General features: G+C 39.7%; 1 protein-coding gene across 2 annotated transcripts in view; it reads left to right on the top strand.

The window, feature by feature from the left end:
* Positions 1–13,715, top strand: part of LOC130291272 (protein kinase C delta type-like) — a 171,828-nt gene that overhangs the window by 85,681 nt on the left and 72,432 nt on the right. For both annotated transcript variants that reach the window (XR_008847858.1, XM_056539851.1), the window contains exon 2: positions 11,688–11,941. The gene's annotated coding sequence lies outside the window, so the exon portion shown is untranslated. The remainder of the gene's footprint in view (positions 1–11,687; positions 11,942–13,715) is intronic.

Here is a 13,715-nt window from a genome sequence, read left to right as displayed (position 1 = left end):
CCAGCTGTAAAATCTGAAAAAATATTTAAAATATATCATTTTAAAGATGTGATATTTTGCCCAATACTTAGCATAAAATGCTGTTTTATAGCCCCATCGGCAAAAATACAGTTAACAGGACATGAAAATCCAGTGCAATCTGTAGGCATCGTGTTACAAAGCAGGAGGAGCTGAACAGATAGATGTATATTTTTCTGAGAAATGTTCTAAGATAACTTGTCACTTACTCATGTAATCTGGGCTAAGTAGTCAAGTGGTCCTACTCAGTGGTTAAAAGCTAAGTAAAAGTGTGCATGAAGAGAGCTGTCAGCCAAGGCTAGAGCATATTACTTCTTGGCCCAAAATGAGCAGAGATATACATAAATAATTTACAAGTTATCTGGAAACTCTTCAAATAAAACAACAGATCAATCTGCTCAGCTCCTCCTTCTCTATAAAATGATGCCTGCAGATTGGACTGCATTTTCAAAGTCACAGGTTCCCTTTTAGAACTATGGTTAATTGTACAACAGATATTCTGTAAATGAAGCCATATCTAATGTTGGATCATCACATCCCATGCTTTCTTTGTTTATTTTTTGCTAACCCAAACATTAGGTCCACTGTTTTCTAAACAGTAATCTCTTCTTCAAAATGTTCCTGTTTTTAAGGACGATTGTTTTTAATGTACTACTATGTTGGTATGTGTTTATGTATAAAATGATATCCTGCCAGAGTTTCCATTCTCCGATTCATTTAGGATACAGTAGTGCACTTCACCGAGTTCAGAACGGGCTGGATCCATTATCAGGATGTTTCACAGACTGGGTGACTCAGAAAATAAAAAGTCAGTGTCTTGTAGTGCATATTTTCAAGGTTCAGAACATTTCTCTGAACTTATCTTTCCGCATTTTCTGAGAGCAGTTGGGCTGTTAATATGACAGATGTGTCCTTGCAAAGCTCCACGCTTTATCCTTCATGTTCCTTCTGATTGGTAAAGCCACGACCGATACCTAAACGCTGTATAAGAAGATTTCACATATGCACAAACTGTCATTTTTCACTTGCAAAAAAAAAAATAATAATAGTTACCATTATTTAAATTTCCCATTGTTTGGATTAAAAAGAAAGGAAGAGAAAATGCCGAAAACATTTCCCATGTTTAAAGCAATTTATAATCCTCTTTAGGTGTAAACACAATCTGACAATGCAGTAAATGAAAGTCCACAATTAAAGCCTCTGGCACATGTTCTACATCTTCTCATCTTTCTTTTTTTTTTAGCATTCATTTATGCAGCAAGGCAATACCTTCAAGCGAACCTTTTTGGTCCAATGTTTAATTAAAAAAACTATCATCTACCAACCGTGCATTCACAAAGAACTTCAGAGAAGACGTATCAAAGTGTGGAAAGTAGCACAATCAAACATATTGCATTTATAATGGAAATAAAATTAAATCGGGCTTATCTTAGCCAAGCTCATCAGCATTAAAGGAGCTATGTTACTGTGAATAAATTACATTTCCACAAGATAAATAACTGTGTATATGGACTTTACCATACATTTTTGTTTTAGAACTGGGTTGGATAAGCATTGTATGAAATGAATCATAAAGCTGGGATTTTCAGCATCTTGTTATCGCCAGCATAAATTATGTTGAGTATGCATGAAATAAGAGCAAGACAAAATGGTGGCAAATTTAGTATTTAGTAGGGAAACTGTACATAGAAAAGAACCTTTTCAAATTGTTGCTCATAACTCCTAGTGTTATGGTTTTGTCATTGACAGTGCGCATTTGTATCAAGATTATAAAAAATATGTGTGTGACTCCAATCTATACTGACAATCTGTTGAAAAGTGTAATTGCAAAAAAATTCCATCCTTATTTATGTTCCTTGTTGAGAAACACAATAATATTTCAACCAGTGAATAAATAAACCCCTTAAAATAAATGGATCATCTATATTTTGTCTATTAATTAAAACCAGATATTGACAGATTTTTTTGTTTTTCTTACAATTTGTTCTTATTTTTGGACTGTAGATTTTTTTTCTATACAATGGGACAGTAATCTTGCTTAAGCTGCAGTTAAAGGGGTACTCCAGAGCTTAGACATCTTATCCCCTATCCAAAGGATAGGGCATAAGATGCCTGATCGCGGGAGTCCCCCGTGGGGACCCCCGTGATCTTGCACAACGCAGCCCGTTTAAAATCAGTCCCCAGAGCGTGTTCGCTTCGGGGACTGATTTTAAACGGGGTGCGGCGTGCAAGATCAACGGGGTCCCCAGTGGCGGGACCCCCGCGATCAGGCATCTTTTCCCCTATCCTTTGGATAGGGGATAAGATGTCTAAGCGCCAGAGTACCCCTTTAAAGGGAATCTATTAGCTCTATATCATGCTTAGAGCTGCAGACATGAGCTGATATCAGAAATGCAACAAATGATACCTGTTTCTTAGCTGTGTGCAAAGATATAAAATTATGCTTTGATTCTAACCTTAAGGGTCGTGGAGACTGTGCTGGCTGAAGCAAGCACACCTTTTCCCCAATCCTCCCTTTTCGACATGATTTATGGACAGGGTTTGGCTTTCAGCAATGCCCCTGCTATCTACATCAATCTTGCAGAGCAAGAAGGATAAAGAAGGGAGCAGACATGCATGATGCTTACAAGCTTAGAAATAAAACTTGATTTTATAACTTGACAAACACCCAACAGCTAAGCATTCACAGATCTACTTTACAGCAGCCACATGAATCATAGGAAATAATAGACTAGCAGACTTCTATAGGAGAGTGTTCTAGGCATGATCTCTGTCTTGTGCAGCGGTTTGCATGCAGAAAGGCGGAGGAGGTGAAATGTGACCATCACTTTTTTTGAATGGTAGATCTCATGTTATCTTTTTATAAGTGTCACCTGTCTTTTAATATTTTGATGATAATGAAGAGACTGCGGAAAAATCAAGAAAAATCATCATTTTATAAAAAGGATTAGAAAATAGTCTTGTAACCCCTTAAGGACCAAACTAATTTTCACCTTAAAGAGGTAATCCGGGCAAAAACATCTTATCCCCTATCCCCTGATTAGCTGCTGGGACCCCCTGCGATCTCCCTGCAGCACCCGCATTCTATGCGGAGCTGCGTCTCTAGTTTCTGTAACCTCCAGGTTTCCGGGACTGGGGACGTGACATCACACCACGCCCCCTCCATTCATGTCTATGGGAGGGGACGTGACGGCCATCACGCCCCCTCCCATAGACATGAATGCAGGGGGCGTGGTCTTACATCTCCAGTCCCGGAAACCCAGAGGTTTCCGAAACTAGAGATGCAGCCCCACATAGAATGCGGGTGCTGCAGGGAGATCGCGGGGGGGAGGGGGGTCCCAGCAGCAGGCCCCCCGCGATCAGACATCTTATCCCTTATCCTTTGGATACATGCTGGTGTTGCACCATACTTTTCATTTTCACATGAGTACAAATAAACTGTTGCCTTAAAATATTACAGTGCGCCGAAGAGAGAGAGAGCCATGCACATTTAAATTAGGGATTTGCATAGGGACGGACCCGGATGCAAGAATCACACTTGCCTCCGATACCAAAATTACCCTACGGCAGTGTTTTCCTCCAGCTGTTGCATAACTCCCAGCATGCCTGGAATGGCAATACTAGGAGTTGTTGTTTTGCAACAGATGGAGGCTCCATTTTGGAAACAGTGCCGTACCAGACATTTTTCATTTTTATTTGGAGGGGGGGGGGGGGGGTGTATGTGTATATGTATTGTTTTACGCTTTATTTTGTGTAGGTGTAGTGTAGTGTTTTTAGGGAACGTTCACACGGATGGGGGTTTAGAGCGGGTTTCCTGCTGGGAGTTTGAGCTGCAGTGGAAATTTGTTGCATCACAAACTAGCAGTGAGAAGTGGGGGGGAGGGGGGGAAACCTCCAGCTGTTGCAAAACTACAACTCCCAGTATGCCCCTTGGCTGTCTTTGCATGCTGAGGGTTGTAGTTATGTTACAGCTGGTGGCACACTGGTTTCAAAGCACAGTTTGTTACTGAACTCAGTGTTTCGCAACCAGTGTGCCTCCAGCTGTTGAAAAACTACAACTCCCAGCATGTACAGTCTTTCAGTGCATGCTGGGAGTTGTCATTTGCAACAGCTGGAGGCACACTGGTTGCAAAACACGGAGTTAGATAACAAACTCTGTGTTTTGCAACCAGTGTGCCTTCAGCTGTTGCAAAACTACAACCCTCAGCATGCATTGACAGACGAAGGGAGCTGTAGTTATGCAACAGCTAGAGGCACATTACTACAACTCTCAGCATGCCCTTTGGCTGTCCGTGCATGCTGGGAGTTGCAGTTATGTTACAGCTTGAGGCCCACTTTTTCCTAGAAAAAATGGGCCTCCACCTGTTGCATAACTACAAACCCCAACATGCACAAACTACCAAAGGGCATGCTGGGAGTTATAGTTTTGCCTTCTGCTGTTGGGGACCCGATTGACCCGGAATTGCCACAAATCCCCGATGGGTGCCTGCTCAATGATTTCAGCAGGCATCCTGGTCCAGTCCCTTCCAGGGGAGCAGTGGGGACCGGAATTCCCATGGGCATACAGGTACGCCATGGGTCCTTAAGTACCAGGATTTCAGGGCGTACCTGTAAGCCCTTGGTCCTTAAGGAGTTTTTGTAATTTTGTTTTTTCCTCCGCACCTTTTAAAAATCATAAGCCTTTCAATTTTGCACCTACAGACTCACATGATGACATCAGTCATTTTCCCAAAAAATCTATGACGAAAAAAAATATATATATAATTGTGCGACAACAACTTCAACAACTTCATTTTTAACTTTTGGGTGCTTCCGTTTCTACGCAGTGCATTTTTTGGTAAAATGACACCTTATCTTTATTCTGTAGGTCCATATAATTAAAATTATGCCCTACTTATATAGGTTTGGTTTTGTCTTACTTCTGGAAAAAATTATAACTGCATGCACGAAAATTAATACGTTTAAAAATGTCCTCTTCTGACACCTATAACTTTTTTATTTTTCTGCATACTGATATGTATGAGGGCTAATTTTTTGCACTTTGATGTGAAGTTTTTATCAGTACCATTTTTGTTTTGATCGGACTTTTTATTCATTCTTTTATTGTGTAAAAATTACCAAAAATACGCTATTTTGGACTTTGTAATTTTTTTACATGTACGCCATTGACCGTGTGGTTTGATTAACAATATATTTTTATAGTTCAGACATTTACGCATGCGGCGAAACTACATTTGTTTATATTTATTTTTATTTACATTTTTTTTTTTTTTTTTTTAAAGGGGCGGTGATTAAAACTTTTATTAAGGAAGAGGTTAAATCACATTTATTAACTACTAGCTGAGTACCCGGTGTTGCCCAGTTTTTCCTTTCTAATCCTTGTTGGGGAGGAAAATAAACAAAGGAGGAAGCTTTTGACTTCATATCCCATCCTCATATATTGTTGCCATATCCCGACCTCCTATCCCGACCTTCTATCCCATCCTCCTATGCCGACCTCCTATCCCGTCCTCCTATCCCGACCTCCTATCCCATCCTCTTATCCTGACCTCCTATCCCGTCCTCCTATCCCGACCTCCAATCCCATACCCCTATCTCGACCTCTATCCCGACCTCCTATCCAGACCTCCTATCCCATCCTCCTATCCCATCCTCCTATCGCGACCTCCAATCTCAACTTCCTATGCCTTCCTCATATACAGCCCTCATATCCCATCCTCATATTCCGGCCTCCTCTCCCGTCCTGGTGGTTATTAATGGTACTTATTCTGATTGGGTGACTGTTCCTAGTGGGGTACCACAGGGGTCAGTATTGGGTCCTGTCCTATTTAATATATTTATTAATGACCTTGTAGAGGGGTTGAATAGTAAAGTAGCAACCTTTGCAAATGATACTAAACTCTGTAAAGCGGTAAACACTATAGAGGACAGTGCACTGTTACAAATGGAACTGGATAGGTTGGAGGTTTGGGATGAGAAGTGGCAGCTGAGGTTCAACACTGATAAATGTAAGGTAATGTACATGGGGAGGAAAAATCCGGGCTGGGATTATGTATTAAATGGGAGCACACTTGGGACGACTGACGTGGAAAAGGACTTGGGAGTCTTAGTTAACAGTAAATTTAGATGTAGTGACCAGTGTCGGCAGCTGCGGCCAAGGAAAATAAAATCAAGGGGTGCATCAATAGGGGCATAGATGCCCACAACAAGGAAATAATTCTACCACTGTACAAATCACTAGTCAGACCACACATAGAATACTGTGCACAGTACTGGGCACCAGTTTACAAGAAAGATATAGTGGAGCTGGAGAGGGTTCAAAGACAGGCAACTAGGGTGATACGGGGAATGGGAGGACTACAGTACCCAGAAAGATTATCAGAATTAGGGTTATTTAGTTTAGAAAAAAGAATGCTTGGGGTGACCAAATAACTATGTATAAATATATCAGGGGACAGTACAGAGATCTCTTCCATGATCTATTTATACCCAGGACTGTATCTATAACAAGGGGGCATCCTCTACGTTTAGAGGAAAGAAGGTTTCTACACCAGCACAGATGGGGGTTCTTTACTGTAAGAGCAGTGAGACTGTTGGATTCTCTGCCAGAAGAGGTGGTCATGGTGAACTTTGTAAAAGAGTTCAAAATGGGTCTGGATGCATTATTGGAGAATAATAACATCACCGGTTATGTATACTAGAATTATAGGGACAGAACGTTGATCCAGGGATTTATTCTGACTGCCATATTTGGAGTCAGGAAGAAATTTTTACCTCTAGTATGAGGGTTTTTTGCCTTGGATCAACTCAGTAGGGACTCATTAGGGTTACAGGTTGAACTTGATGGACTCCAGTCTTTTTTCAACCTTATGAACTATGTTACTATTAGTGTTGAGCGGCATAGGCCATATTCGAATTCGCGAATATTCGCGAATATATGGACGAATATTCGTCATATATTTGCGAATATTCGCATATTCGCATAGTCGTAATATTCTCGCTTTATTTTCGCATATGCGAAAATATACGAAAATTCAGGTATGCGAAAATTAGCATATGCGAAATTTAGCATATGCTAATTTTCGCATATGCGAAAATTCGCACACCAGTCTCACACAGTAGTATTAGAGCCTTCTTTACACCACACAAGCTGGAAGCAGAGAGGGGTGATCACTGTGATGTGTACTGTGAAAAACAAAAACAAAAAAAAAACGAATATTCGTAATTACGAATATATAGCGCTATATTCGCGAATATTTGCGAATTCGCGAATATGCGATATTCGCGAATAAAATTCGTATTGCGAATATTCACGAGCAACACTAGTTACTATGTTACTATGTCCTCCTATCTCGACCTCCTATCCCGTCCTCATATCCCGTCCTCATATCTCGACCTCCTATCTCGTCCTCCTATCCCGTCCTCATATCCCGTCCTCATATCGCGTCCTCTTATCTCGACCTCCTATCTTGCCTCCTATCCAAACCTCCTATCCCTTCCTCCTATCCCGTCTTCATATCCCGTACTCCTATCTCAACCTCCTATCTTGAACTCCCCTCCCGACCTCCTATCCCAACCCTTAATATGTGTACCAGGTATTGAAATATGTCCAGCCATACGGAAGTTATGTGGGAACATACATTTCCCATTGATTTGCATGGGACTTTAAACAAAAACCCCGACCCTCACAAATGGGGGTAGTTAAATATTAAATTATCTATCCTATATTTTAATTGGACATATTATTTAAGTGGACATATGTGACCAAGTATTATTGAAATATCTCCAGCCGTTTGGAAGTTATGCAGTAACATATATTTCCCATAGACTTGCATGGGACTTTAAACAAAAACTCCACCCCTGGCAAATGGGGGTGAGTAAGGGTTAAATCACCTATTCTATGTTTGTTGTTGACATATAAGTAACATGTGTGCCAAGTTTCATGTTAATATTAGTGTTGAGCGGCATAGGCCATATTCGAATTCGCGAATATTCGCGAATATATGGACGAATATTCGTCATATTCGCGAATATTCGCATATTCGTAATATTCTCGTTTTATTTTCGCATATGCGAATATTCGCGTGTGCGAAAATTACCATATGCGAAAATTCGCATATGCAAAATTAGCATAAATGAAAATCCGCATATGTGAAAATTAGCATATTCAAAGTTTCGCATATGCGAACATTCGCACACCGGTCTCACACAGTAGTATTAGAGCCTTCTTACACCACATAAGCTGGAAGCAGAGAGGGATGATCACTGTGATGTGTACTGTGAAAAAAAAAAAAAAAAAAAACTAATATTCGTAATTACGAATATATAGCGCTATATTCGCGAATATTCGCGAATTCGCGAATATGCGATATTCGCGAATAAAATTCGAATTGCGAATATTCGCGAGCAACACTAGTTAATATCTTTAGTCGTTTGGACGTAATGCTGGAGCATACACACATACATACACACATACATACACACACACATTAATGGCCCTGATTTACTAAGAGTGGAGTGTAGGTTTCTTTGTGGGTTTTAATTCCCTAAAATATATTTTCCACGGTATTTATTAAGGTTTCCCTACATTTTCCCCTTTCCCTACATTTTGCTTTTTATACACATGCTCTGATCTGTAGGGGTTTCCTCAGCTCAAATCCACCACATTTTATGTGGAAACCTTGGTAAATATGTTGGTTTTTTTTGTGAAAATGTCGGGAACATGCCCCTTTTTGGAGACCACACACCCCTTTTCCCGGTGGCCACGTCCCTTTTTCCTTTTTTCGGGTTTTCTTAGCAAAATGGAGAGTTACTCAGGGGTTTTTCAATTCTGGCACAATTTCTGGCGCACAATCTGGCGCAGACAAAATTTCTGGTGCAATGCGACAGAATCTGGCGCACAACCTGACAAAACATGTCGGGTTTGCAATAGTAAATGAGGGCCATTGAGTTTTTTTTATATATATATATATATATATATATATATATAAAGATTATTTTACACTTTTTTTTTGTTGCAATGTAATCACCCCCTGCATCATTAATAGTGATGAGCAGCATTGCCCATACTCAAATTTGCGATATTTCTTGAATATATAGACGAATATTCGTCTTATATTTGCAAATTTCGCGTATTCCTTATATGCGCATATTCGCGTATTCGAGGAAGAAAACAGTGAGGGGGGTGGGCAACTTTACTATTGGTTGCTAGGGATGTTGTTGATAACCTCTGACAAGGGTATTTGCATCATTCTAATTGGGCCACAAATGAAAAGAAGGAATATGAGAATATTCACATATGCATATGCGGAATAAATTTGCGATATTCACGCTAAAAATTTGAAATGCCAATGTGGTAGCCCTTGGGGGTGTATGGTAGCTGGGGTATTGTTTAGGTAAATGAGGGGTTAAGGTTATCCCTATAGTTCGTGACGCCAGGCTGAGGGCTATAATGCTGAGGTAATTCTCCGGCCTATTGCCGCCCTTCCCAGTAACGATAGGTGCATGTATAAAATGACTGAAGGTCCACAAGGTAATTGAACTTGAGCTTGAATAAACTTTACTGAAAGGCTTGCGGTACATCCAATGCACAATAACAGTCTCTATATTAACTGTGTTCTGTCGAGTTGGATTTAGATAAAACAGTCATGCAAACAGTCTCTATATAGTTCAGTGACTGACAGTTGTTGCGGACCGTGAGTAATAATACAAGTCTCTGAATTTAGGATAATTTGCGAAGATCCGTCCGGATTTAGGGGATAGATAAGGTCCGGTGATCTTGCAGAGTGCTTAGGAATTGATACACTCACGATTCTGAATAGATCAGCCGTTGCTGCAAGGCTCAGGCCTAACTCACTGCGGAAGATAGCTGTGCAGATCCTGCTCGTTTGACAGCCCGGGAACAAGAGAGATGCTTACTGCTTGGCTGTGCAGGAACAAGAGAGAGAAATCATGGCCGCCACTCCCTTATATGGGCAGGGGCGGGGTTGTTTCCATTGGTCCGAATATCTGTCACTCACCGGCACAAAGCATAGTGGGCGCAATACGTCACAGGGACCTCCAAAGGTCCTTAAGCAAAAACCATAGAGTTTACCTGATCACGTGACCCGCAGGTCCTGCCACGCTCCGGACAGGTAATTAATTATTTATATACATTTATACTGTTATATTTACATAAATCCTGAACATACTATTAGCTCAATGACTATCTAGACGAGAGGTGACAAGGGGCAAACTAGACAAAACGACCCCGATGTCCTAGGGACTCTGGCTATGGGGACCTATATACACAGGTACCGGATAGGATGCGGTAACGGGACACCACACCAATATTCGCACCCTCCACTAGTCATTTAGGAGTTAAATGGCCATTTTAGGGGAACATGTCACCATAAAAATGCAGGCAGCATGTTATAGTGCAGAAGGAAATGAACAATCCATTGTGCAGTCTTACTCCATACCCACTTTACTACTTATCCCAGAATAAGCAGAGATTTACATTAATAAATGATAAGACAAGTTTATCCTGGAACTTTCCCCACACAACTATAGATCAGTATGCTCAGCAGTTTCTGCTCTATAACATGCAGCCTGCAGATTGGACTGTATTTTCAACATGATAGGCTCTCTTTAAAATAGGAGGGGATGCAATGACACCTTAACACTTTAAGATTATATGGAGCCTATAGTTCCATGCTGTCTTTTAGATTGCATGTAAAGTACTGAGCTAATGAATTCCATAGCTCACAATTACTGATTGGTTGCTAGAGAGGTATAAGTGGGTGCTCTGTGCTGAGCTGTTAGAGAGCAATAAGCCATATAATGCATTTGCACAGGGGCCTTTGAATCTTGGCTTCCCCTCTTCCACCCACTATTGTCACATTTATGTTTTGTTCTGTATAGAGGCTATTACCAGACGGCTAATTTCCCTACATGCATATGAGCTACTGGAAAAAGACATTTGCATTAGTGAATATTACACATGTGGAAACAAATGCTTATTACATAATGTCTGTGTTTGTCATCAACAATATCTACAACTTTAGAACAAGAGTATTTGCCTTATAATCTTTTAGTTGGTGAAGGTTTATTTTAGGAAAAAATGCAGTAAAAGGCAGCTACTGCCCTCAGCACTTATGTATAAATCACAATTCATGATGTGACATGAGACACGAGAGAAATGAAGTTCCCTAAAAATGTTGCACTTTGAAAACAAACTGTTCATGAATTTATAAGACACTAGTAAAACAGAAAATCCAACTCGACAGAACACAGTTAATTTGATTGTGGCAACAAATGAATGTAACGCCAAGCACTGTGTGTATGCATTGCCCTGATAAAGTTGTTGTTGGCAATGTTGTCTGTCAAAAAAGAGCTTAGCTAGCTTTGTGCTCTGTCATCCATTGTTACTTGTGTACGGGAATGATGTCTACAACCAAAATATCTGTACTAGTGAAGATAAAGGATTCATTTTCCAGGATTGCTATGCGATTGGCTAGCCAGGTACGTCTTCCATAATAATGGTTTAAAATTAAAACTCTACTTCTAATTCCTTCTGAGTGGACTTTTATCTATTTCTACTGTTTACTGAAATGGTTACACATGCATTTCCATGAGTTATAGCAATAAGCAAGTTTTATTATTATTATTATTTATTTATTTTTTTGTAGAAACAAACAGTCTACTATGTCATTGCCGTCTCTGGCATGTGACTAGAAGAGTGGCACAGCAACGACGTTCCTTGCGTGACTGTGCTGCGGGAAAGGATGAAGGATCCTGGTCTGAACTGACTTATAGACAATATGAGTCAATAGGACTAAGGAGGAGCCAGAGATCATTACTTTACTTCAGTTCTGTTCTGGACCACCTGGGGAGCAGGCTGACTGAGCAACAGAGGAGAGAGGCCAGTGGCACGTGTTGCATGGTAAGTGATTTGCTGTAAGCACCCAACCCCAACTCCACCCCCACAGGTAGAATATTTTCTTTAGGCACAAAAAGGTTTATCCATAGAGATATACAGTACATGCTACCATCCAGTAAAGTTATTTATAGATGCACAGCACTAGGAATAGCTTGCTACTCAGTAGCAGGGGATGACTAAGCCACTCCCGCACTGCATGCTTGGCTGTTTCTGATGCTCCTGGCTGTACCTGGTACTCTCTATCTCTGGCATCGGGTATAGTATCACTGCCAGTACACAGTTACAATGGCGCAATGGCAGTTTAAGGTTTCAGGGAGGGATCCCTGTTTACCATCTAGCTGTAGTATTCTAATAGAGAGGGACATATTTTCAATTAAACTTTTTTGTGTAATGTCTTTTACACTTTAAGGGATGGGACACTTATGGGAAGCACATCTGCAATAAAATTGATTTGAGGCACATCTGTAGTTGGGGAAATAATGCATCATAACTGTGGTCTGGTCACTTGGATTCTATGAGAAGTATTTGTGGCTAGTGATGAGCTGCATTGGCCATATTCAAATTCACGATATTTCGCAAATATATAGACGAATATTTGGCACATTGCCCCAGAAATTCTGTCTGCACCAGGATTTGAGCCAGAATTTAAAAATACCCTACCAACTCTCTATTTTATATGGTAACCCGAAAAGGGGCGTGGTCATAGGGGAAAGGGGTGTGGTCACTGAAAAGGGGCATATCACTGACATTTTCATAAAAACACAGCATATTTACTAAGGTTTCCACAGAAAATGTGGGGATTTGATCTGAGGAAAACCAGACAGATCAGAACATGTATAAAAAAAGCAAAATGTAAACATTAGTAAATACTGTGGAAAAAAATTGTGCATGATTAAAACCCACAAAAAAAACTACACTCCGCTCTTAGTAAATCAGGGCAATTGTTTAAACGTTTTTTTTTATTTTGCCCTGTATAGGGGAATTTACCTTCTTTTTCATTTTCATATTTATAACATTCATATTAACAATTGTACAGTTAGATATTATGTATTGAGTTAAATGTCATGTTAAATCTAACTTTTATTATAGTGCATAGGTTCCTAATACCTTTTACATATTTATAAAACAAAACCTACGTCCTACCTGTCCTGCTATCTTGAATCAACCCAGTTACAGTATGTAATATGTGGGAAAATCAATATGTCTGAACTCACTAAAAGTCTTCAAAAAATCACTACATCTGACAGAAATAAGAAAGGGACATGCTGTCTCAAGCTTTGGGGATGCTTTATAAAGCAATGTCAGCAAAGAATAAGAGAAGAAAAAATCCATACAATTTATTCAAAAAGGTTTCCTTTAATCCCTAAATGGCACAGCTTTATTTGGTACTTAAGAATAACACTTTTTTCTTAATTTTTCAATCTTCATAGTTTGTTTTTTTTTCATTAAATTCATAACCTACACTTTTTCTGTTGATGTAGTTGCCTGTATAAAGGTATAACTAATATAAATTTTTTATGGGGTGTGGGGAAAAAAACAACAATGTCCCCATTGCTTTTTTGGGGGGTTTATTTTTGTGGAGTTCTTCATGTTATATGAATTACATGTTAACTATATTTTGCAGGGCACAACAATATTTCTTTTATGTCTTTCTCCTTTTATACAGTAAAAACACTTTTAAAATGTATTTTTCTGACCTATGAGTTTTATTTATTTTTCTCTCAACAAAGCTGTAATATGACATATTTTTGAGTAATTGTAGTTTTATTTAATTTCT

Source organism: Hyla sarda, chromosome 9, assembly GCF_029499605.1.
Source record: "Hyla sarda isolate aHylSar1 chromosome 9, aHylSar1.hap1, whole genome shotgun sequence".
Taxonomy (NCBI): domain Eukaryota; kingdom Metazoa; phylum Chordata; class Amphibia; order Anura; family Hylidae; genus Hyla; species Hyla sarda.
This window is presented reverse-complemented; position numbering and strand designations above follow the sequence as displayed.